We start from the raw sequence: 24,536 nt of genomic DNA, 5'->3' as shown, positions 1-24,536 counted from the left end.
TATTTGGAAAAAGATTCTGTGGGCAACTAAGTGAGAGAAATGCTGAAGTCTACTTACTTTTCTTGCAGAATCACACAACAATTTAGCATATTAATGTCTTTTAAAAGTGTTGATGTTAAGAAACCTATACATTTTAATTTCTAATGTAATGTTTCCAAAGCTTATTTGACCTTAAATCTCTCCCTCTCTTTCTTACATAACTAGTCTGAATAATAGCACAAAGAACTAGAACCCAAGGAATTCTCTTTGGGAAACAATGTGATAGCATAATCAATTAGGTAAGCATTGAAAATAGCCCTTTGCATTTGACAGTTAAGGGATTTTGTTGGTATTGCTAGAGTGGGTTTCTATTGAGTGATGGGACCTGAAGGAAAAAAATTATACAGGAGGCATAATCTGCTCCTTCTATAAGCTTGACCTCAAAGAGGAGGATAAGAATTAGGAAAGTGTCTTGCATGGATGCTGTGTGGTGGTGGTGAAGTTGCTAAATTGTATCCAACTCTTGCAACCCTATGGACTGTAACCTGCCAGGCTCATCTGTCCATGGGATTCTCCAGGCAAGAATACTGGAGTGGGTTGCCATTTCCTTCTGTGTGGATGCTGTGTAATATTAGGTTAATACATTTAGGAGAGAAGGAAATGGCCAAGTTTATAGATAATAGAGACATTGAGAAAGAGGTAGCAAGAGAAACTGAATCATCAGCAGAACCAGATCTATAAGGAAATAGGGGGAAACTGAGATCAGAAAAAAGTTCTCCAGAAAGGAAAGGAGATGCAATTGTCCGTGCAGGATAAGAGGTTGAAAAAGTCCATGATAATCTCAGTTCCTCAGACAAGAACACGTCTCAGAGTTTATCTTTGGTGCTGAAACAAAAAGGTGCTCTCCTCCAAATCCCCCTTCCCGAAAAAGCGCATGTCTGATCTTGTTCATGTGAAAGTCCTTTCCAAATCTTATTATTGCTATGATCAGAGAGTTACTTCTACTTTGAAGTCCTAGGTAGGCATGGTTTTCCTGAGCCTTTTAATCATCTAGTTTCCTTTAGGTCTCTGCCTCTGGGCAGAGACTTGTCCTATGCATTTCAGTCATGTCCAACTCTGTGCAACCCCACAGATACCTATACTTTGACTTTTTCCTTCCTAGTATTACTTTAATTTTTCTTAGTTTTAAGCTGCTAAAGGTCTTAAGTCCCATCCTATTATTCTTCTTCAACTATCAGTCACCATCTACAAGCCTGAAAGCCATCTCACTTCTTTCCATGTGCTCAACAAATATTTATTTTGGCCACATACTATGCACCAACTACTGTTACAAGCACTGAAGATAAAAACATGGTAAATAAAAATATTATTGACTTTACAGAACTTCCATTCTAGTGAAGGACTCAGGCAAAGAATAAGTAAAGATTAAATTAGTTACAGACTTGCAACCATTACCTTGCTGACAAAGATCCATATAGTTAAAGCTATGGTTTTTCCAGTAGTCATGTACGGATGTGAGAGTTGAACCACAAGGAAGGCTTAGCACCAAAGAATTAATGCTTTTGAAGACTCTTGAGAGTCCCTTGGACTGCAAGGAGATCAAACCAGTCAATCCTAAGGAAACAAATCCTGAATATTCACTGGAAGGACTGATAATGAAGCTGAAGCTCCAGTACTTTGGCCATGTGATGCAAAGAGCTGACTCATTAGAAAAGACCCTGAAGCTGGGAAAGATCGAAGGCAGAAGGAGAAGGGGATGACAGAGGATAAGATGGTTGGATGGCATCACCGACTTGATGGACATGAGTTTGAGCAAGCTCTGGGAGATGTTGATGGACAGGGATGCCTGGTGTGCTGCAGTCCATGGGGTCGCAAAGAGTCAGACATGACTGAGCAACCGAATAACAACAAATTGGTTTCTTAGGTTGGTCACCAGACAAGAGAAAAATTACTTAGAAGGAAGGTGTGGCTTGGACTGGATAATTGAACAAAAATTATTCAAAGAGCAAAGATGATAGGCAAGCTGTATCTGAAATACCAGACTAAAGAGTTGAAGGCAGTTTATCAGATCATATGAGAGAGCAAATCTATCAGGATTCACAGTGGAAAGACCAACATATGTGTAACCAAACAACATGTTTAAGACAGTGGGTAGCTTTTAGAGCTGCAATCTTTTGGGTTAATTTTATCACTGTTTTCTGAAAGCAGCCCTACTTAAAAGTTTTTGTTAAATAACTGCCCAAAGGTCTAAGTCTATGCATTCTTAAGTTATCAGTAGCAGGGGAAAGCAGTCAGGAAGTATACTTTATGATTTGGATTTTCTGTTTAGGTTATTCAACAGCCAGGCAGTTGTCATTGTATTGATGGAAGTAGTTCTCTCCCTACTGGATGCAAGAAGCTCTTTCTATTTCAGGAAAACAAGACTATTAGGAAAAATAGTTTTGTGTCAGTTATGAAGATGTTGAGTTTTTGGTGTCTATGAAAAGGCCAGTTACTTTAATACCTCAACCTAGAGTTTAAGAAGGAGATCTGGGTTGGAGACAAAATATCTGGTATTGTCTTCTCCAATAGAAATGGGCAAGATTGCCCAGGAATGGTGTACTGTGCTTTTTATTATTTAGAGCAATATGCCAGATAGGGAAGGAAGTGAGTCTGAAAGGGCTAACTGGGAGAAACTTGATTGGGTTATTAGATTGGTGGATCTGGTTAAGATGAAAAGCAGGTATAGGGAGGGTAGCTGAGTGAGAGAAATGGAAGAGTAAAAGAGACTGGGTGACTGACTTTAGTCTTTTGAATCTAGAGAAATTCTGAGGGACACAGTTGTAGATGTGTCTGAGGAGTGATTGACAATGAGGAGAGGTCCTGTAGAAAAGGATTGTTAGGGAAGGCATGAAGGAGGGGCAGCACAGAGTATCTCTAATGGTGGACGCATAGGAGAGATTAGACCACAAAGGGGCTTCAAACACGGGAGGAGGGACATTAGAAAGGTGAAGTATAGTGGGCTCCACTATGGTGGAGACACCTGGTCCCAAATGCCTTCTGGAGAGATCCCTGTAAGTAAACACACTTCAGTTCTTTTAGAGTCAGTCATAGCTTGAGATAGCTTATGGAGATTTATATACATATATAAATAAAGATTATTTATATACTTACTTTTGGTTGTGCTGGGTCTTTGTTGCTGCACCTGGGCTTTCTCTAGTTGCAGCAAGTGAGGGCTACTCTCTAGCTGCTGTGTGCAGGCTACGTGTTGTGGTGGCTCCTCTTGTTGCAGAGCATAGGCTGTAGGCAGACGGCTGTGGCACACAAGATTTTGTCGCTCAGAGGCATCTGGAATCTTCCTGGACCAGGCATCGAACCTGTGTCCCCTGTACTGGCAGGCAAATTCTTATCCTTTGTACCACCAGGAAAATCTGGGTTACATTTTTGAGGGAATATTGGTTGTTGAGGGTGTGGCAACTCAGATTTTTGTGAGTCTCCATTGCATTGGTTCAGGGGTTAGAGTTGTTGATGTGCAGACTTACACTAGGGCTTCCGGGTAGAGGTCCTTGTTATGAGGGATCTGTAATCCAGGAGTTGTACCCAGTGCAAGGAATCCATACTGATCATTTGTCCCCTGAATCCCTTCAAATGTAGCATCCATCCTATGGGATTTATGCAAGCTCAGATAGGGATTGGGAGAGAAACAGGGCTCTATCTAACTTATTTCTGAGTACCCTAAAATCACTGCAGATGGTGACTGCAGCCATGAAATTAAAAGATGCTTGCTCCTTGGAAGGAAAGTTATGACCAACTAGACAGCATATTAAAAAGCAGAGACATTGCTTTGCCAAAAAAGGTCCATCTAGTGAAGACTATGGTTTTTCCAATAGTCATGTATGGATGTGAGAGTTGGACTATAAAGAAAGCTGAGTGCTGAAGAATTGATGCTTTTGAACTTCGGTGTTGGTGAAGACTCTTGAGAGTCCCTTGGACTGCAAGGAGATCCAACCAGTCCATCCTAAAGGAGATTAGTCCTGGGTGTTCATTGGAGGGACTGATGTTGAAGCTGAAACTCCAATACTTTGGCCACCTGATGCAGAGATCTGACTCATTTGAAAAGACCCTGATGCTGGGAAAGATTGAGGGCGGGAGGAGAAGGGGACAACAGAGGATGAGATGGTTGGATTGCATCACCATTACAATGGACATGGGTTTGAGTGAACTCCGGGAGTTGATGACAGACAGGGAGTCCTAGCATGCTGTGGTTCATGGGGACACAAAGAGTTGGACGTGACTGAGCAACTGAACTGAACTAGGAAGTGAATGGAGGAACAAAGTTGAGAAGATAGAGAATGGAAGCACTTTGGAGCATTGTATGTTGAGATAAAAGTTTAAGTAGAGACTGAATGAATATCAGGTACAAGGTCAGAGCCCAATGTGGGGCCAGAAGTCACTTCCAAATTTGCCAAACCAAGGAGATGAAATGAGATTAGTAGGTCACATGTATTCTAGAAAAAAGAGAGAATGGTAAGATATGAAGTGGGTAAAAAATGAGGTCTAGTTATTAATATTAGGGTAAAAGAAAAAGGAATTTGGTTATGTGCAATATAGCGTATGATTGGTGTGGTATTAATAGTATGACTCCCCGTTTAAAAATAGAAACTATAAGCAAGGTGAAAAGACAGCTTTCAGAATGGGAGAAGATAATAGCATAGGAAGCAACTGACAACTAATCTCAAAAATATACAAGCAACTCCTACAGCTCAATTCCAGAAAAATAAATGACCCAATCAAAAAGTGGGCCAAAGAACTAAATAGACATTTCTCCAAAGAAGACATACAGATGGCTAACAAACACATGAAAAGATGCTCAACATCACTCATTATCAGAGAAATGCAAATCAAAACCACAATGAGGTACCATTTCATGCCAGTCAGAATGGCTGCAATCCAAAAGTCTACAAGCAATAAATGCTGGAGAGGGTGTGGAAAAAAGGGAACCTTCTTACACTGTTGGTGGGAATGCAAACTAGTACAGCCACTATGGAGAACAGTGTGGAGAGTCCTTAAAAAACTGGAAATAGAACTGTCTTATGACCCAGCAATCCCACTGCTGGGCATACACACTGAGGAAACCAGAAGGGAAAGAGACACGTGTACCCCAATGTTCATCACAGCACTGTTTATAATAGCCAGGACATGGAAGCAACCTAGATGTCCATCAGCAGATGAATGGATAAGAAAGCTGTGGTACATATACACAATGGAGTATTACTCAGCCATTAAAAAGAATACATTTGAATCAGTTCTAATGAGGTGGATGAAACTGGAGCCTATTATACAGAGTGAAGTAAGCCAGAAAGAAAAACACCAATACAGTTTACTAATGCATATATATGGAATTTAGAAAGATGGTAACGATAACCCTGTATGCGAGACAGCAAAAGAGACACAGATGTATAGAACAGTCTTTTGGACTCCGTGGGAGAGGGAGAGGGGGGATGATTTGGGAGAATGGCATTTAAACATGCATAATATCATATAAGAAATAAATCAGGTTTGATGCAGGATACAGGGTGGTGCAGTGGGATGAGCCAGAGGGATGGTACAGGGAGGGAGGTGGGAGGGGGGTTCAGGATGGGGAGCACGTGTACGCCCGTGGTGGATTCATGTTGATGTATGGCAAAACCAATACAATATTGTAAAGTAATTAGCCTCCAGTTAAAATAAATAAATTTAAATTAAAAAAAAATAAAATTCAACATTAAAAAAATAAATAAATAAAATGGAAAAAAATAGAAGTAGTATAAATAAAAAATAAGCCAAAATATTGTTGCATCAGAGAATTAACTCTTGGCAACTTCTAGCTAGCATGGTGATCTTGAACAACCTCTTAAAAGTCTATGGCACTGTATGTTTTCATCTGTAAAATGTAAGCAGTTGGGTCAAGTGATCTCTTGAAGTTTCTAGTAGCTCTGTGATTCTACAGCATTTATTCTTTCATCTTTCAGACCCCTGCCATCTTCCCCCAACCCCTTCTAGGGTCCCATATCACACTGAAGGGGTCAGTGGCTTTCATACAAGGCCAGCCTTAAAGATTTGTTTTCTTTCTAACATTTAGAATTGAAGTAACTGCAGACATTTGGAGAGGCATAGTTCATAGCCTACTGAAATTTAATGAATGACCTAACTTCTCTAGAAGGTAAGATGACTGCATTGTTTATATTTTGTTGTTTGTTACCAGGCAATAAATATGGACTTCATTGAAATATCGTGTGTCAATTGGATTTCATGCCTTAATCACACTGGCAGAGAAAAGAGTGTAGTGGCTGCTTTGGAGAATGGAGGAAGCTGGAAAGAAGGTAAAGAGTGAAGATACAAGATGACAATGGGATGAGATCCAGGGAAGAGAGAAGGTCATAGAGCTGAGAAGGAATTGACTTTTCTTCATGTTAAGGGTGGCGGAGGGGAAGAATTCAACTGATTACTAGACAGGTGCATCTGGATCCAGGAATAACAAACCATATGGTGTCCAACTCCTTCAAAATGGTGAGTTTCATAAGCATTCTAACTTATCTGATGTGGACATTGCATAGTCAGAAGATGTATTCTGTGAACATTTCTTGATGAAAACAGGCCAATCAAAGTGAAGTATTCCAAATTAGTCTTTGAAAGGACCATTTACCTTTAGTTGAGAAGCTGAGCCTGAGAGGATTTGGATGAGGTGTTGGAAGTTATATATTTTTTGTTTTTCTTTTGAAATATGAGAGTTGGCTTGGACTACACAAACTGTTTTCTTCTCATTCCTCTATTACCACACATTTAAAAAGTGTCAACAAGCTGCTGTTTTTCACTGACTGGCTTATTACAGGAACAATATCCTGCAGGAAGGGGAGCAGAGTCATAGGCAAACTTAAAACTTTACTTATGGCCATGATGTCTCTTAATGCCGATTTCACAATAGATTTTTCTCTATATGATACACACATCCCTTCCCCACTTCAGTACTTGATAGTAACTCACTGCCTGTAAGGAGATTAAGGATTTTCTCTCTTCTCATCCCTTTATCTCATCCCCTTCCTTCTAACAAGCTGAATTTGGGTGTGAAGGTTATCAGAGGGATTCTTGGTTCACCCGAATTTGCCATCTCCAAATCATAACTTATTTTTAAAAAGAAAGTTCGAATCCCAACTTCATAAATGTTGCAACAAATAGCTATCAATGCTACCTTTAAATACACCCTGGAAGCAAGTAACATCTGAGAGATTCCTTTTGACTCCAAATTATTAGATTCTGTGATTCTTTTGTGCTTTTAATTGGAAATGGGGGTGAAATACCCATAGGTGACTATAATCTACAGGGGTAAAGAAATTAGGAAAAAGATGTGATGTGGGCATAACAGCCTTGAAAAATGCATTGATATATCTTTAAGAGAACATATTTTTTAGGGTGTAGTTTGAGTTGGATCTTTCATAATCTGGCTATCTTCTAATTTTTCCTATTTTCCTTCTAATCAGCACCACATTTAGTAAATTGTTAATATTCAGTGATGATTTCCTTCATTAAAACAACCAGAAGAATTTTTTTTTTATCTGGATATCATTAAACATGGAAGAAATTAGGGACAATTAAACAAGAAATGATTCTCAGCCAAGTTTGACATTATTAAAAGAAGCCTTCAGAGAGCTTAATTTAACTTGCACATGACCCCCCTGAGAGCAGGAAAATTATTTAATTCCAGACAAATGTAATACAATTCTAGAAATATATGATCTAAATTTCATGCTGTATAAACATTTTTTTTTTCACTTAAAATTGATACCAGTTACTTCCTGATTGGTACACTGGGTTAGAAATTAAAAGATCTTAAATTTGAATAAGTAAGACAGACAGACAATGAAGCATGAACTATTAAAAGAAAGTTTTAAAGAAAACTGCTTCTTATCTTTAATTCAACTTTTTAGAAACCTTTGCTGTTTTTAAACTTTGAGAAATTCCTTCTGCTACATCACTCCCTCTTCTACTTTTTCTCTTCCTTTTCTTGTGCCTGTACATGAAATGATTCAGTCACAACTTGACCAATAGTCTGCTTACATTTGTCTGGACACAAAGAAATTGTACCCTCATGTATGGAAACCAGTCCCAGTTCAGCGGGAAGGGAATTCAGTTTGGATCTCAAGACCCCAGAGGAAGTTCTGGATTTTCCTTTTACAGGTTGTGTGACTTTAGGTGAATCATCTAACTTTTTGAACTTCATTTTATCATTTGAAAAATCAAGGCAATAAAACTTATTCCATGAAGTTCTTATGAGGATTATATAAGGTGTTTATGAATAATACTTTACCCAGTAGATTGCTACTCAGTTTGTAGTTAAAGAATTAATCAGATTTAGAACCTGAAACAGATATGTGGTAATTCATCTGAGGGTCTTCTAAGGCAGAACTCACACTTACACATTTTCCTGAAAGGCCTTGGATTATATCACGTGGCAAAGTTCCTTTTTGTGTAAATGCTACCTGTGGGTGTAATCACTTGTTAGCATTTGGTTACATTGTTACTATTTTCTGGTTAATTTTGAGAGGGGAATAGTTTCTGTCCTGGCAGCATTTTTCTTTTATTTTGGTGCTTTTTGTCAGATATCTGTGAGATACATTTCCCCCTAAGTTCTGACCTTTATGTTAATGTGGAATGAGATATTACAGCAAGATAAGAGCTCCACAGGGTGTAAATAAATGTCACTTTTCAAATAGAAACCAGCATATGTGCTAGAAAAGAAAACCGAGATTTTTAGCTGGTCCTGTCTTAGAAACAGTAGGCTCTCTAATAGAAGAGGCTTCTCATAAGGAGTTATAGGTGATGCAGAATAAAACTTAAAACTACTGAAAGACCTAACAAAGCAATATTTCCCAAGATTATACACTATCTGCAGAAGATATTAGAAACAACTAAATTTATCACTCCATTTCATTCCTCAGGATCTCAGCTATCCAGAAAAAGATCAAGGTTATTAACTCAGATGGTGCTTGTATTAGTCAGGTACGAGCTCTGCTGCTGCTGCTGCTAAGTTGCTTCAGTCATGTCTGACTCTGTGCGAACCCATAGACTCATTGGGAAAGACCCTGATGCTGGGAAAGATTGAAGGCAGGAGGCAAAGGGGACAACAGAGGATGAGATGGTTGGATGATATCACCGACTCAGTGGTCATGAGTTTGAGCAAACTCTGGGAGATGGTAAAGGACAGGAAAGCCTGTGCTTCAGTCCATGGGGTTGCAAAGAGTCGGACACTACTGAACGACTGAACAGCAAGATTTTTAGATCAACATGAACTCAAGTTTTAATTTAAAATTTTATTCAATTTTAATTGCATTTATTTAGCCATACCATGAGGCATGTAAGACCTTAGTTCCTCCAATAGGGGTTGAACCTGTACCCTCTGCAGTGGAAGGGTGGAGTCCTAACCACTGGACCCACCAGGGAAACTCACATTGCATTCAGTTCTTTATTTTTCAAAGTCTTTTCATATCCATTATAAAGTTAGGGAAGTCCCCATGAACTCTAATTTTATAATGGATATGAAAATACTTTGAAAAATATAAAATTGCATGCAAATGTGAAAGCTTATTATTTTAAAAAGTAGGATGTGAGAGTTAACATTTACTTCTCTTAAATTCATTTGGGCCCCAAAGATGAAGAGCACACCTCAAGAGAGTAGAATTTTGTCCAATCTAAACTTCTCTGGTTGGTATTTCCCTTTCAAATTGTACTCATACCTAGTTTCTTTGTTCACTTATAATCCTTATGCAGTTAAATGTCTGATTTGAAGAACCTGATGTGTGATTTCCTTTTCTTATCATAAACCCCAAACACAGCATTGTTCCATCTCAAGATGGCTAAGCAGACTAACAGTCTGTACCCCTGGAAACCTGGAAAAGTTCTGATGTCCCAAGTGCTTCAAGGAAAACTGTGCCACAATCTCTTGGTGAAATCTATTTCTCCCAGATTTTTCTTGGATATCTTTGATTGTAGATTTCTATAATATGCTCAGAATTGTGAAATGTGTAACTGTGCAACAGAATTATGAAAGTGTTCCTTCCCTTACGTAGCTTATAGTGTGACTAAGGAAGTAGGAAGAAAAAATCCATCCATGAAATTAAGAAACAAATACAAGTTATTACTAATTCAGATACTTACTGAAAAGCTGCTTTAGGCTCACTCTAGGGGTTTTGCCTAGAAAATCCCATGGACAGAGGAGCCTGGTGGGCTTACAGTCCATGGGGTCGCTAAGAGTCGGACACGACTGAGCAACTTCACTTTCACTTTTCACTTTCATGCATTGGAGAAGGAAATGGCAACCCACTCCAGTGTTCTTGCCTGTAGAATCCCAGGGACGGGGGAGCCTGGTGGGCTTCCGTCTATGGGGTCGCACAGAGTCGGACACGACTGAAGTGACTTAGCAGCAGCAGCAGGGGTTTTGCAGGGAAAGTAATTCAACCTTGTTTCTGAATGCTACATTATAGCAGTTCAGTCCACTATGGAGGTCAGAACTCTTAATATTATTGAGCATTGTCCTTTGAAATTATTTTACCAAACCACCTGATAGAGTGGGAAGGTGAATGTCACGAGTAATTCCCCTTCTTCATTCTTCTTTTTCCTCAACACCCCATCAGGGAAAAACCCCTCCTATCTCTAGAACTTGCACGAAAAACCAGTGAAATAATCCGGCGATACTAAGATTAGTGACCCAACCCCTGCTTAACTAGCACATTTCAAAACCACATATGTCAAGGTCTTCTCTACATATAGGTCAGTGTGTGGTTTCCTCCGCTGTGGCTACTCTGGGAAGAGAAAGCAACAGTTTTCTTGTTTAAAAAAGGTGCTCGATGTAGCAAAGACTAAGGGGGAGATCGTGGGCTGAAAAAAACACAGGAGGACCTGAAGGTCATTTTATTCATCTGGAAATTCTCCCACTGGCCACTGTTCCTCTCAGACCATTGCTCTTGTTTTGAGTAAACTGCTTTTGCTCTAGTTGAGCAGGTCCCATGCTGAGGAAGGGCAGTGTGGCTTGGTGGGGAAAGTGAGGAGATGGCCATCAACACATGTGGGCTGGATACCCACTTTCTTGTGTCTCTTACATCAACAGTCAAGTATTGCTGCTAAGAGACCCTTGAAGACTGAGGAAGAAGGGAGAAAGGCATGTCTTCACGAAATAGTAGAGGAATACTGGAGGAGACAGGGGGAGATAAAGACATGGTAACTGCTTATGGGGGGTGGGAGCAGGGAGGTATTCTGTTTGTCAGTGTCTGCGTGGTGGGTCGTGGGAAATACATCAGGGCATTCTCGTGTCAATTCAGGAAAAGGGCTGATTTTAAGTCAAGAACAGGGTAAATCTTTCCATGCTTCTTTATCATCAGAAGAGATCTTGGGTTATAGTCTATTAGGTAATTTCTCCTCCCTTGAGGCAGAATAAGGTATTGGTTAAAAGTTCAGAATCTTTTTAAATCACTTTAAAGTGTGATTTAAAAATCGATTTCCAACACTCGCTAGCAGTGTGATCTCTGACAATTTATGTAACCTCTCTATGCCTCAGTTTCCTCTCACTTGTATAATGGAAATGAAAAAGCATCATCTCACAGAGAATTACAAGGATTAAATGGGTACATAGACGTAAAATGCTTGGCATATCATCAGCATTTAATAATTATTTCCCATGGAAATCACCTGCTAACCATCCCCTGCCCCTTCCCTGCCAAGCCCAGGCTGCACAGCCTAGTGGTGGAATGCATGAGATTTATGGTTAGATTGGGTCTGGAGTCAGCCCAGTTGTGCCCCTGGCCTGCAGTGGGATATGGGACAAGTTATTTAATCTTTCTAAGCTTTGTTTACTCCATCTGTACATTGGGATAATAGTGATATTTACCTCATAGTTTGTTCTGAGGAATGAATGAATGCAAGTTCCTCTTGCAAGATCTGGCACACAGTAGATGCCACTTCTCTAATACATGCACACATATCACACACACACAGACCACATTTGCACATACAAAATGGTTTTTCATCTTACAAGATTGTCTCTTCCTTCCTTAAAAAGAAAATCTGAAGAAACGTCATCTTTCCTAAGGCAGTGCAGAATAATGACCCTGAACTGATTACTTACGCCTAGGTGGCACTAGAGGTAAAGAACCAGCCTGCCAATGCACGAGATGTAAGAGACATGGGTTCCATCCCTGGGTCAGGAAGATCCCCTGGAGGAGGAGGGACTGGCAACCCACTCCAGTATTCTTGCCTGGAGAATCCTATGGAGAGAGGAGCCTGATGGGCTTCAGTGCATAGTGTTGCACAGTTGGACATGACTGACGTGACTTAGCACCCATGCACTGAGAAAAATATATCCTTTTCAATTCTCCCTTACATTTTCCCTTTCTATCTGCTATGTCAGGAGCAGAAGACCAGGGAAATTGATGACAAAATGGGGGAGGGGTTGGGGAAGAGAAGAGGACCAAAGCTGACTTAGCATGTGTCTGCTTTTCTCATGAATAACTGCCTGTCAGGACTGGATACATAATTTGTAGGGCTCAGAGCAAAATGAAAATGCATGGCCCCATGTTCAAAAGTAATTAAGAATTTCAGGACAGTGACATCAGGGCATTAAACCAAGCACATGGCACACACAGCCACGGATCTGTAATGCTGGCCCTGCTCTCAGTCCTAGGGCAGCTGGAGAGGGGAGGCACCGAAGCCCCTTTTGTTGTTGGCTTGAAGCTAACTTGTCTGTTCTTTCTATCTGAGTCTAAATGAGCCATGTGGGCTTACTTCCAGGGGTCTGGGAGCCTGGAGACAGGGAATATAAAGTATCAGATACCCCTACCTCTGAGGGGAGGTGAAGAGAAATTGGGTTAGAACTGTCTAACCCAATCAATTAATCAATCAGTTTGATCAGTTCATAGGAAATCCTCATAATTGTAGGAGGGATTGTCATACACAGGGGTGAAAAGTATAGTAATACCAGTCATTAGAGAATATTTGTGGGTGTGGCTGTGGTCTATAATGATGTAAAATGGTCACTTTCATGGTCTTAGAATCAGTTCAGTTAATTTCTTCTGCTTAACAAAATTTTAAGCTCTTAAGAGGATTTATCTACCTCTTTTATTCACTTATTAGAGAAGTGAAAGCTTGACCTTCCTTCTAACCTTGTTAGATACTACTGTACTAGCTTGAGGGCATTAGGAGGAAGATGAGAAGAATATAGGCAGTAAACACATTTCAGTCTTCGTGCCTGCATGCACGCTAAGTCGCTTCAGTCTTGTCTAACTCTATGCAACACTATGGACTATAGCCCACCAGGCTCTTCTGTCCATGGGGATTCTCCAGGCAAGAACACTGGAGTGGTTTGCCATTTCCTCCTCTAGGGGATCTTCCGGAACCAGGGATGGAACCCGAGTTTCTTATGTCTCTTGCACTGACAGGAGGTTTCTTTACCACTAGCGCCACCTGGAAGCCCATTTCAGTTTTCAGGAGCTAGAAATGCATATCATCCTTTATATCCATATTATCCATATCCTTTTATCTATTTTGTACCTTGCAGGGTAAATTTGGTGATGAACTTTAATTCTTTGAGAGACTAACAAGAACATATAGGCCATGGACAGAGGAGCCTGGTGGGCTGCAGTCCATAAGGTTGCAAAGAGTCAGATGCTTTGGCTCTTTAATTCTTTGAGAGACTACCACGTGGCTCAAAAGGCCTATATGTTCTTGTTCTGTGACCAGGTTTGGGATGGTGGGCCCTGGAGATGCAGCAGCAGAGATCCTGGGAATGGATGTGGGGATAAATAGGGTAGAGAAGGGGGTTTCAAGGAAAGCTGCTAGAGTTAGAGGAAGGAGAAAGGTGGTGAGGAGGAGAGAGTTTTGGGGAGAAGGGGGTACTTCAATGGGGGGCTGGAGAGAGGAAGAGAGAGCCCTGAAATAAGGAAGTCTAGGTTGAAAGGTTCTGAAGTTAACTTGTAGTTTAGGAAGTCCCAGGAGGAGGGGAATAGCAGGCCCTTTCCTTTCTTAGACAAATTGAAAGCCCCGAGGGGCCACGGAGAGAACTCTGTTCATTATAGATCCACTGGCACTACCACCCCTTAACTCTTTGGGTGGTTCTCTACTCCTCCCAGCAATTCAGAGTTCTTACCTGGAGAATTCCATGGATAGAGGTTCCTGGTGGGCTACAGTCCATGGGGTCACAAAGAGTGACTAAGACTCCCCCCTCATCCCCCGCCTCAGCAATTCAGAGTCCTTTAAATGCAAAGCCAGGGTGTGCAACAGGGGATTTCTAATCCCAGTCTGAGCCAGACCACAGATTCCAGGGGAGCGAGTGATTGAGATGGAGGGAATAGGTCAGAGAGAGAGAAGGAAAGCACACGAGGAGATCAACGATGGGTAAAGGAGGAGGGAGAATGCAGGGGACTGGCTGGGGTAGAGTGAAGCATGGGCATTTTTGTCTGTTATGTCTTTCCTACTTTTTTAAATAACAATTTTAAAGTGATATTTGAACACCATATATCTCATCTTTAAAAAGTATATAATTCAGTGTTTTTCTAGTAAAGTTATAAACTTGTGCAACAATCGCAACTAGAATTCAAGAACATTTTTATCACCCCTGTAAAAAAAATTACCCATTAGCAGTCACTCTGCATTTTCCCCTTGCCCCTAGTCCCTGGAAACCACACATCTGTTTTCAGTTCCTGTAAATTAGCCTGTTCTAGACAGTTCATGTAAGTGGAATCATACAATAGGCAGTCTTTTGAAACTGGCTCCTTTCACTTAGCATTAAGTTCTTAAGGTTCATCCATGTTATAGCATGTATCAGTTTTGTTTTCACTTTTTGGCTATAATAAATAATGGTGCTAAGAACAGTTTTTTTTTTTTTTTAAATTGGGGTATAGTTTCTTTACAATGTTGTGTTAATTTCTGCTGTACAACAGCATGAGCAGCTATGTATACACACACTCATACACATACATACATCCATACATATTTCCCTTTCTCTTGGACCTTGCACCCTGTCCTATCCACCCCTCTAATTCACCATAGAGCATCAAGCTGAGCTCTCTGTGCTATACAGCAGATTCCCACTATCTATCTGTTTTATATATACAATTGTTTGTGTGAACATATGCTTACATTTCTCTTGGGTATGTAACTAGAAGTAGAATTGTTGGGCCATGTATAATTCTGTGTTTAATACTTTTGAGGAACTGCCATACAGTTTTCCAAAATGCTGTACCAAGTTTCTCCAGTCTACCCCATGGACTGTAGCCCACCAGGTTCCTCTGTCCATGGGATTTCCCAGGCAAGGATACTGGAGTGGTTGCAATTTCCTTCTCCAAAATGACTGAACCATTTTAGAACTTCACCAGCCATAAGTGAGAGTTCTAATTTTTTCACATCTTTGCCAGCACTTGTTATTTTCTGTCTTTTTGCTTTTAATCATCCTAGTGGGAGAAGGCAATGGCAACCCACTCCAGTACTCTTGCCTGGAAAATCCCATGGACGGAGGGGCCTGGTAGGCTGCAGTCCATGGGGTTGCTAAGAGTCAGACACGACTGAACGACTTCACTTTGACTTTTCACTTCCATGCATTGGAGAAGGAAATGGCAACCCACTCCAGAGTTCTTGCCTGGAGAATCCCAGGGACGGGGGAGCCTGGTGGGCTGCCGTCTATGGGGTCACACAGAGTCAGACACGACTGAAGCGACTTAGCAGCAGCAGCAGCAGCAGTGGGAATGAAATGTTATCTCATTGTTTTTTTTTTTTAATTAAAGTATAGTTGGTTAACAATATTATGTTAGTTATAGGTATACAGAAAAGTGATTCAGATATCTATACATAGCACATATACAGACTATTTTCCATTATAGGTTATTACAAGATAGTGAATATAGTTCCCTGTGCTATACAGTAAATGCTTGCTGCTTATCTATTTTATATATAGTAGTTTGTATTTGTTAATCCCATACACATAATTTATTCTCCCTTTCCCCTTTTGTAACCATAGGTTTTTTTGCTCTGTCTGTGAGTCTGTTTCTGTTTTGTACATAGATTAATTTATATATATTTTTGATTCCATATATAAGTGACTTTTATCTTTCTCTGACTTGACTAAATATAATACTCTCTGGGTTCATCTGTGTTGCTGCAAATAGCAATATTTCATTCTATTTTATGACAGAGTACTATTCCATTGTGTGTATGTATGTATACATATTGCTATTTAGTCTCTAAGTCATGTTCAACTCTTTTGTGATCCCATGGAGTGTAGTGTGCCTGGCTTCTCTGTCCATGGGATTTCCCAGCAAGAATACTGGAATTGGTTGCTATTTCCTTCTCCAGGAGATGTCCCCAACTCAGGGATTGAACCCTCATCTCCTGCACTTGCAGGTGGATTCTTTACCACTGAACCACCAGGGAAGCCCTATGTGTACACACATACACACACACACACGCAAACATATACACATACAACACACGTACGTATGCTACATGCTCTTAAGCCAATCATCACCTGGTGGACACTTGGGTTGTTTCCATGCCTGGCTATTGTATTAATGCATAGTGATGTTATGAACATTGGGGTACATGTATCATTCTGAATTGGAGTTTTGTCTCTTCTGGACATATACTCAGGAGTGGGATTGCTGAATTATCTGGTAGGTCTATTTTTAATTTTTAAGAAAGCTTCATATGGATTTACATTTAAAATATTGTGTTCTTAAGTCATTTAAAATAATTACTTTTACAAATAATAAACAATTAGTAAAACTGGTTTCTGTTTTTAATTCTCAAAAATTGCTACTTTTTTCTATTTGATTTAATTTTAGTTTTAATTTTTAAAATTGAAGTATAGTTGATGTACAATATGGCATAAGTTATAGGTGTATAACATAAAGATTCACAATTTTTAAAGGTTTATATTCCATTTATAGTCACTATATAATATTAGGTATATTCCCTGTGTTGTAGCTCATTTATCTTATACACAGTAATTTGTACCTCTTTGTACACATCTCTGGAGAAGGCAATGGCACCCCACTCCAGTACTTTTGCCTAGAAAATCCCATGGACGGAGGAGCCTGGTAGGCTGCAGTCCATGGGGTCACTAAGAGTCAGACACGACTGAGCGACTTCACTTTCCCTTTTCACTTTCGTGCATTGGAGGAGGAAATGGCAACCCACTCCAGTGTGCTTGCCTGGAGAATCCCAGGGACGGGGGAGCCTGGTGGGCTGCCGTCTCTGGGGTCGCACAGAGTTGGACACGACTGAAGCGACTTAGCAGCAGTAGCAGCAGCAGCAGCATACACATCCCATACCATGATTCTCTCCCTTCCCTTCTCCTCACTGGTAATCACTAGTTTGTCCTCTATATCTGTGAATCTGTATCCTTTTTGTTATATATAAACCATACAATGGTTTTTTAGATTCTACATATAAGTGATTGTCTTTCTCTGTCTTATTTCACTTAGCATAATACCCTTCAAGTCCATCCATGTTGTTGCAAATCTCTCATATCTTCTTTATCCTTCCTTTGTTGATAGAAATGTAAATAACGCTGCTATGAACATTATGGTGCATGTATATTTTCAAATTTAGTGGTTTTTTTTTTTAAAGATGTATACCCAGGAGTAGAATTGCTGGGTTATATGAAAGTTCTATTTTCAGTTTTTTGAGAAGCCTCCCTACTGCTTTTCAGTGACTGCACCAATTTACAGTCCCACCAATAGTGTGTGAAAGTTCCCTTTTCTTCACATCCTCACCAACATTTTTTGTATTTTGGCCATCTGCATGTCCTCTTTGGAAAACATGTCTATTTAGTTCTTCTTTCCATTTTAAATCTTTTAAAAAAAAGTTGAATTATTTTTTTTGTAAATTAATTTATTTTAATTGGAGGCTAATTACTTTAAGATATTGTAGTTGTTTTTGCCATACGTTCACATGAATCAGGCATGGTGTACACGTGTCCCCCACACATGTACGTTAATGTTGAATTAAATAAGCTGTTTATATATTTTTGATATTAAACTCTTACTGGTCCTATTATTATCAAATATGTTCTCTCATTCAGTGGGTAGTCTTTTTGTTTTGATGACTCCCTTTGCTGTACCAAAACTTTTAAGCTTAATTAGTTCCCATTTGTTTATTTTTGCTTTCATTTCCTTTGCTTTAGGAGACAGATCCAAAACAAATATATTATTTCAATTGATGTCAAAGACTGTTCTGCCTAAGTTTTCCTCTAGGAGTTTTATGGTTTCTTGTCTAACACTTAGGTCCATTTTGACTTTATTTTTGTATATGGTCAGTCAGTCAGTTCAGTCGCTCAGTCGTGTCTGACTCTTTGCAACCCCATGGGTTGCAGCACACCAGGCTTTCCTGTCCATCTCCAACTCCTGGAGTTTACTCAAACTCATGTCCATTGAGTTGGTGATACTGTCCAACCATCTCATCCTCTGTCATCCCCTTCTCCTCCTGCCCTCAATCTTTTCCAGCATCAGGATCTTTTCCAAAGAGTCAGATTTTCACATCAGTTGGCCAAAGTATTGGAGTTTTAGCTTCAGCATCAGTCTTCCAATGAATATTCAGGACTGATTTCCTTTAGGATGGACGGTTGGTTCTCCTTGCAGTCCAAGGGACTCTCAAGAATCTTCTCCAACACCACAGTTCAAAAGCATCAATTCTTCGGCGCTCAGCTTTCTTTATAGTCCAACTCTCACATCCATACATGACTACTGGAAAAACCATAGCTTTGACTAGACAGACCTTTCTTGGCAAAGTAATGTCTCTGCTTTTTAATATGCTATCTAGGTTTGTCATAGCTTTTCTTCCAAGGAGTAAGCGTCTTTTAATTTCATGGCTGCAGTTACCATCTACAGTGATTTTGGAGCCCCCAAAATAAAGTCTGACACTGTTTCCACTGTTTCCCCATCTATTCCCCATGAAGTGATGGGACCAGATGCCATGATCTTCGTTTTCTGAATGTCGATTGTTAAGCCAGCTTTTTCACTCTCCTCTTTCACTTTCATCAAAAAGCTGTTTAGTTCCTCTTTGCTTTCTGCAATAAAGGTGGTGTCATCTGCATATCTGAGGTTATTGATATTTCTCCCAGCAATCCTAATTCCAGCTGTGCTTCATCCAGCCCAGCATTTCACATGATGTACTCTGTTTATAAGTTAAATAAGCAGGGTGACAATATACAGCCTTGACGTACTCCTTTCCCAATTTGGAACTAGTCTGCTGCTCCATGTCTGGTTCTAATTGTTCCTTCTTGAACTCCATATAGATTTCTCAGGAGGCAGGTCAGGTGGTCTGGTATTCCCATCTCTTTCAGAATTTTCCACAGTTTGTTGTGATCCACACAGTCAAAGGCTTTGATGTGGTCAATAAAGCAGATGTTTTTCTGAAACTCTCTTGCTATTTCTATGATCTAATGGATGTTGGCAGTTTGATCTCTGGTTCCTCTGCCTTTTCTAAATCCAAAATATTAGGAATATGTTTAAAAAGGAGCTCCCCTGGTGTCTCAGATAGCAGAGAATTTGCCTACAACGCAGGAGATCTGGGTTCAATCCCTGGGTTGGGAAGATCCCCTGATGTTTAACAAAAGAAATGAAAGACTTTTACATTGATACTACAAAACATTGTTGAAAAATATTTTTAAAAGACATAAAAAAAAAATGGTAAAACAACCAATGTTAATGGATTGAAAGACAGCATTTTTTTTATTTTATTTTATTTTTAAACCTCAAACACTGTATTAGTAAAAGACAGCATTTTTGAGATGACAATAGTCCCCATATTACTTAACAGATTCAACATAATGCCTATCATATCAAGGAGAGCTTTTGAGGGTATAAACTAGCAAATTGATTCAAGAAATTAATGTAGAAATACAAATAAATAAGAATGGCCAAATACCAAAAAAACAATTATCAAAAAAAGACAAAAAGAAGAACAAAGTTAGAGGATTCATGTTTCACAATTTCAAAGCTTACTATAATGCTACAGTAACAAAACCAGTGCACTGGCATTAGGATAACAGGGGTTCCAGGGAGAGAAGAGAGAAGGAAAAATATCAATCATGTATTTGAAAAAATTATGATTGAAAATTTCTCAAATCTAATGAAGAAAACAGATATCCAGGTACAGGAAGCACAGAGGGTCCCACACAAGATGAATCCAAACAGACCTACCATAAGACATACAATTAAAACAGCAAACGTTAAAGATAGAGAGAATTCTAAAAGCAGCAAGAGAGAAACAAAAAGTCAGTTACATGTGAAACCCCATAAGGCTATTAGCTGATTTCTCATCAGAAACTTTGAATATATGACAGTCTGAAAAGGACTGCTGCTGCTGCTGCTAAGTCGCTTCAGTCGTGTCCGACTCTGTGCGACCCCATAGACAGCAGCCCACCAGGCTCCCCCGTCCCTGGGATTCTCCAGGCAAGAACACTGGAGTGGGTTGCCATTTCTTCCTCCAGTGCATGAAAGTGAAAAGTGAAAGTGAAGTCGCTTAGTCGTGTCCGACTTGTAGCGACTTCATGGACTGCAGTCCACCAGGCTCCTCCGTCCATTGGATTTTCCAGGCAAGAGTACTGGAGTGGGGTGCCGACTACAAAGTCCTAAAAGTGAAAAACCTGCAACCTAGGATTCTCTACCAAGTAAGGTTATCATTTAGAACAGGAGCGATAAAGAATTTCTTAAGCAAAAATAAAAACCCACCATCACTACCACCAGCATCAACAACAAAACTATAAAAGAATTCAGGGATACTAAATCTATTCTAAAAGAAATATTGAAAGGTCTTCTCTAAATCATAATAGGAATGGCAAATATACAAAAGTATTGAAGATCACTTAAATAAGCAAGTATGTAGATTTAAAAACAATAACAAATTTTTGTAAGAGTTATTATAACACTAAAATTAATTAAATTTTAGTGCTAAAATTAATAGCAAAAATATAAGCATGAAAATGTAAATAGGGCATAAAATTACAAAATGTGAGGGTGAGAAGTATAAAAATATAAATTTGTTTTGTGTTTGAACTTGTACAACTATCAGTTTAAAGCAAGAAGCTATAGTGATGGGTCAACCATACTTGAACTCCAGGGTAGCCACAAATCAAAAATATAAAATAGTTTCATAAAAAAGAGAAAGTTACTCAAGCATACTACAAAAGGAAATCATCAAACCACAAAAGGAAAAACAAAAAAAAATAAAGAACTACAAAAACAACTGGAAAACAAAGTTTAAAATGACAGTAAGTATTTGTTTGTGTTAGTTGCTCAGTTGTGTCTGACTCTTTGTGATCCCTATCGATAATTACTCTAAATGCCAATGAACCAAATGCTCTAATCAAAAGGTATAAAGTGGCAGGCTGCATTAAAAAAAAAAAAGAGGACCTACAGTACGCTGCCTACAAGAGACTCACTTTAGGGTGAAAGACATGCAGACTGAAAGTAAGGGGATAGAAAAATAGTTTGTGTAAACATAAATAGCAAGAGAGCAGGGGTAAGCCATATTCATATCAGACAAAATAGAGAGACTTTAAAACAAAGGCCATAAAAGAAAAGATATTATATAACAGTAAAGGTATCAATACAAAAAGATATTATACTCGTTAACATACATACGCAGGGTAGCTCCTCTCGGCCGTTCCTGCGCCATTGCAGTCTGGTACTCTGGGTGGCTGCCCCTGACCTGGGACGTGGGGTGGGATTTCTTTGGAAGGAATGATGCTAAAGCTGAAACTCCAGTACTTTGGCCACCTCATGCGAAGAGTCGACTCATTGGAAAAGACTCCGATGCTGGGAGGGATTGGGGGCAGGAGGAGAAGGGGACGACAGAGGATGAGATGGCTGGATGGCATCACCGATTTGATGGACGTGAGTCTCAGTGAACTCCAGGAGTTGGTGATGGACATGGAGGCCTGGCGTGCTGCAATTCATGGGGTCGCAAAGAGTTGGACACAACTGAGCGACTGATCTGATCTGAACATACATACGCCCAGTACAGGAGCACCTAAATATATAAAACAAATACTAATAGACATGAAGGGAGAAACTGACAGGAATACAATAGTAGTAGAGGACTAACACTCTTCTGACATCAATGACAGCTCATTCAGACAGAAAATCAGTAATGCCGAAGTCCTCAATAACCCAATATACCAGTTGGACTTAATTGATATCTACAGTCAACTATATCCAACAAAACAGACCATACATTCTTTTCAAGCCCTCGTGGAATATTGTCTAAGATAGACCATATATTAGGTCACAAAACAAGTCTCAGCAAATTTAAGGGGACATTGTTTCAAACATCTTTTCTGACCACAATGGTATAAAAGTAAAAATAAACCACAGAGAGAAAAATGAGGGAAGAACAAACACAGAAAGAACAAAGAACATACTAAAAACAACAACAAAGGAGTCAATAATGAAATCAAAGAATAGGTCAGAAAATACCTAGAGATAAATAAATGAAAATATAACTTTACAAAATCTATAGGATGCAGCAAATGTGTTCTAAGAAGGAAGTTCATAGCAATAGAGGCATAACCCAAGAAACAAGAAAACTCTCTCCCTAAAATCTAGGAATAAAACCACCATATGATCCAGGAATTCCCTTATTCAGCCTGTACCCTGAGGAAACCAAAATTGAGAAAGACACATGTACCCAACTATTCACTGCAGCACTATGTATAATAGCTAGAACTTGGAAACATCCTAGATGTCCATAGACAGATGAATGGATAAAGAAGATGTGCTACATATATACAATGGAATATTACTCAGCCATTAAAAGGAACACACTAAATGTGTTCTAATGAGGTGGATGAACCTAGAGCCTATTATACAGAGTGAAGTAAGTCAGAAAGAGAAAACCAAGTATCATGTACTAATGCATATATGTAGAATCTAGAAAGTTAGCATTGATGAATTTATTTGCAGAGCAGCAATGGAGAAACAGACATAGAGAACAGACTTATGGACATGAGGGGGTGGAAGGGAGGAGGGAGAGGGTGAGATGTATGGAGAGAGTTACATGGAAAGTTACAATACTAAATGTTAAATAGCCAATGGGAATTTGTTGTATGTCTCAGGGAACTCAAACAGGGACTCTGTGACAATCTAGAGGGGTATCAAGAGGGATATCACTGGCATCATCTGGGAAACTCACAGAAAACTACTACAGTTTAATCAATGAATTTGGTATGGTTGCAGGATGAAAAATTAATATACAGAAATCTGTTGCACTTCTACACACTAGCAGCAAACTATCAGAAAGAAACAGAAACAATCTTACATATCATTACATCAAAAACAATAAAGTACCTAGGAATAAACTTACCTAAAGCAGGTACCCTGCTTATTTAACTTATATGCAGAGTACATTATGAGAAATGCTGGGCTGGAGGAAGCACAAGCTGGAATCAAGATTGCTGGAAGAAATATCAATAACCTCAGATATGTAGATGATACCACCCTTATGGCAGAAAGTGAAGAGGAACTAAAAAGCCTCTTGATGGAAGTGAAAGAGGAGAGTGAGAGAGTTGGCTTAAAGCTCAACATTCAGAAAACTAAAATCATGGCATCTTGTCCCATCACTTCATGGCAGATAGATGGGGAAACAGTATCAGACTTTATTTTGGGGGGTTATAAAATCACTGCAGATGGTGACTGCAGCCATGAAATTAAAAGATGCTTACTCCTTGGAAGGAAAGTTATGATCAACCTAGACAGCATATTCAAAAGCAGAGACATTACTTTGCCAACAAAGGTCTGTCTAGTCAAAGCTATGGTTTTTCCAATAGTCATGTATGGATGTGAGAACTGGACTATAAAGAAAGCTGAGCACTGAAGAATTGGTGCTTTTAAATTGTGGTGTTGGAGAAGATTCTTGAGAGTCTCTTAGACTGCAAGAAGATCCAACCAGTCAATACTAAAGGAAATCAGTCCTGAATATTCATTGGAAGGACTGATGCTTAAGCTGAAACTCCAATACTTTGGCCACCTGATGCAAAGAACTGACTCATTGGAAAAGTCCCTGATGCTAGGAAAAATTGAAGGCAGGAGGAGAAGGGGATGACAGAGGATGAGATGGTTGGATGGCATCACCAACTCAACGGACATGAGTTTGGGCAAGCTCCAGGAGTTGGTGATGGACAGGAAAGCCTGGCGTACTATTGTCCATGTGGTTGCAAAGGGTCAGACATGGCTGAACAGTAAACTGAATTGACTAATATTTTGTTTTTTATGATATTGTAAATTGAATTATTTCTTTATTTCTTATTCAGATTGTTTATTGTTAATGTATAGTATGCAAGTGATTTTTGTATATTTATCTTGTATCTTACAAGTTTTATGAATATGCTTATATATTTTAATAGCTTTCTTACCAATTCCTTCAGTTCAGTTCAGTAGCTCAGTCGTGTCCGACTCTTTGCTACCCCATGAATTACAGCGCACCAGGCCTCCCTGTCCATCACCAACTCCCGAAGTTCACTCAAACTCACGTCCATCAAGTCGGTGATGCCATCCAGCGAT

The 24,536-nt window shown here is 39.5% G+C and overlaps 1 long non-coding RNA gene across 1 annotated transcript in view; it reads left to right on the top strand.

Moving 5' to 3' along the window:
* The window catches only part of LOC112585093, a 117,983-nt gene that overhangs the window by 67,369 nt on the left and 26,078 nt on the right, over window positions 1-24,536 (top strand). The window contains exon 2 of the long non-coding RNA XR_006551162.2: window positions 6,203-6,507. This is a non-coding gene — a long non-coding RNA (uncharacterized LOC112585093). The remainder of the gene's footprint in view (window positions 1-6,202; window positions 6,508-24,536) is intronic.

This window comes from Bubalus bubalis, chromosome 5 (assembly GCF_019923935.1).
Source record: "Bubalus bubalis isolate 160015118507 breed Murrah chromosome 5, NDDB_SH_1, whole genome shotgun sequence".
Lineage (NCBI taxonomy): Eukaryota > Metazoa > Chordata > Mammalia > Artiodactyla > Bovidae > Bubalus > Bubalus bubalis.
This window is presented reverse-complemented; position numbering and strand designations above follow the sequence as displayed.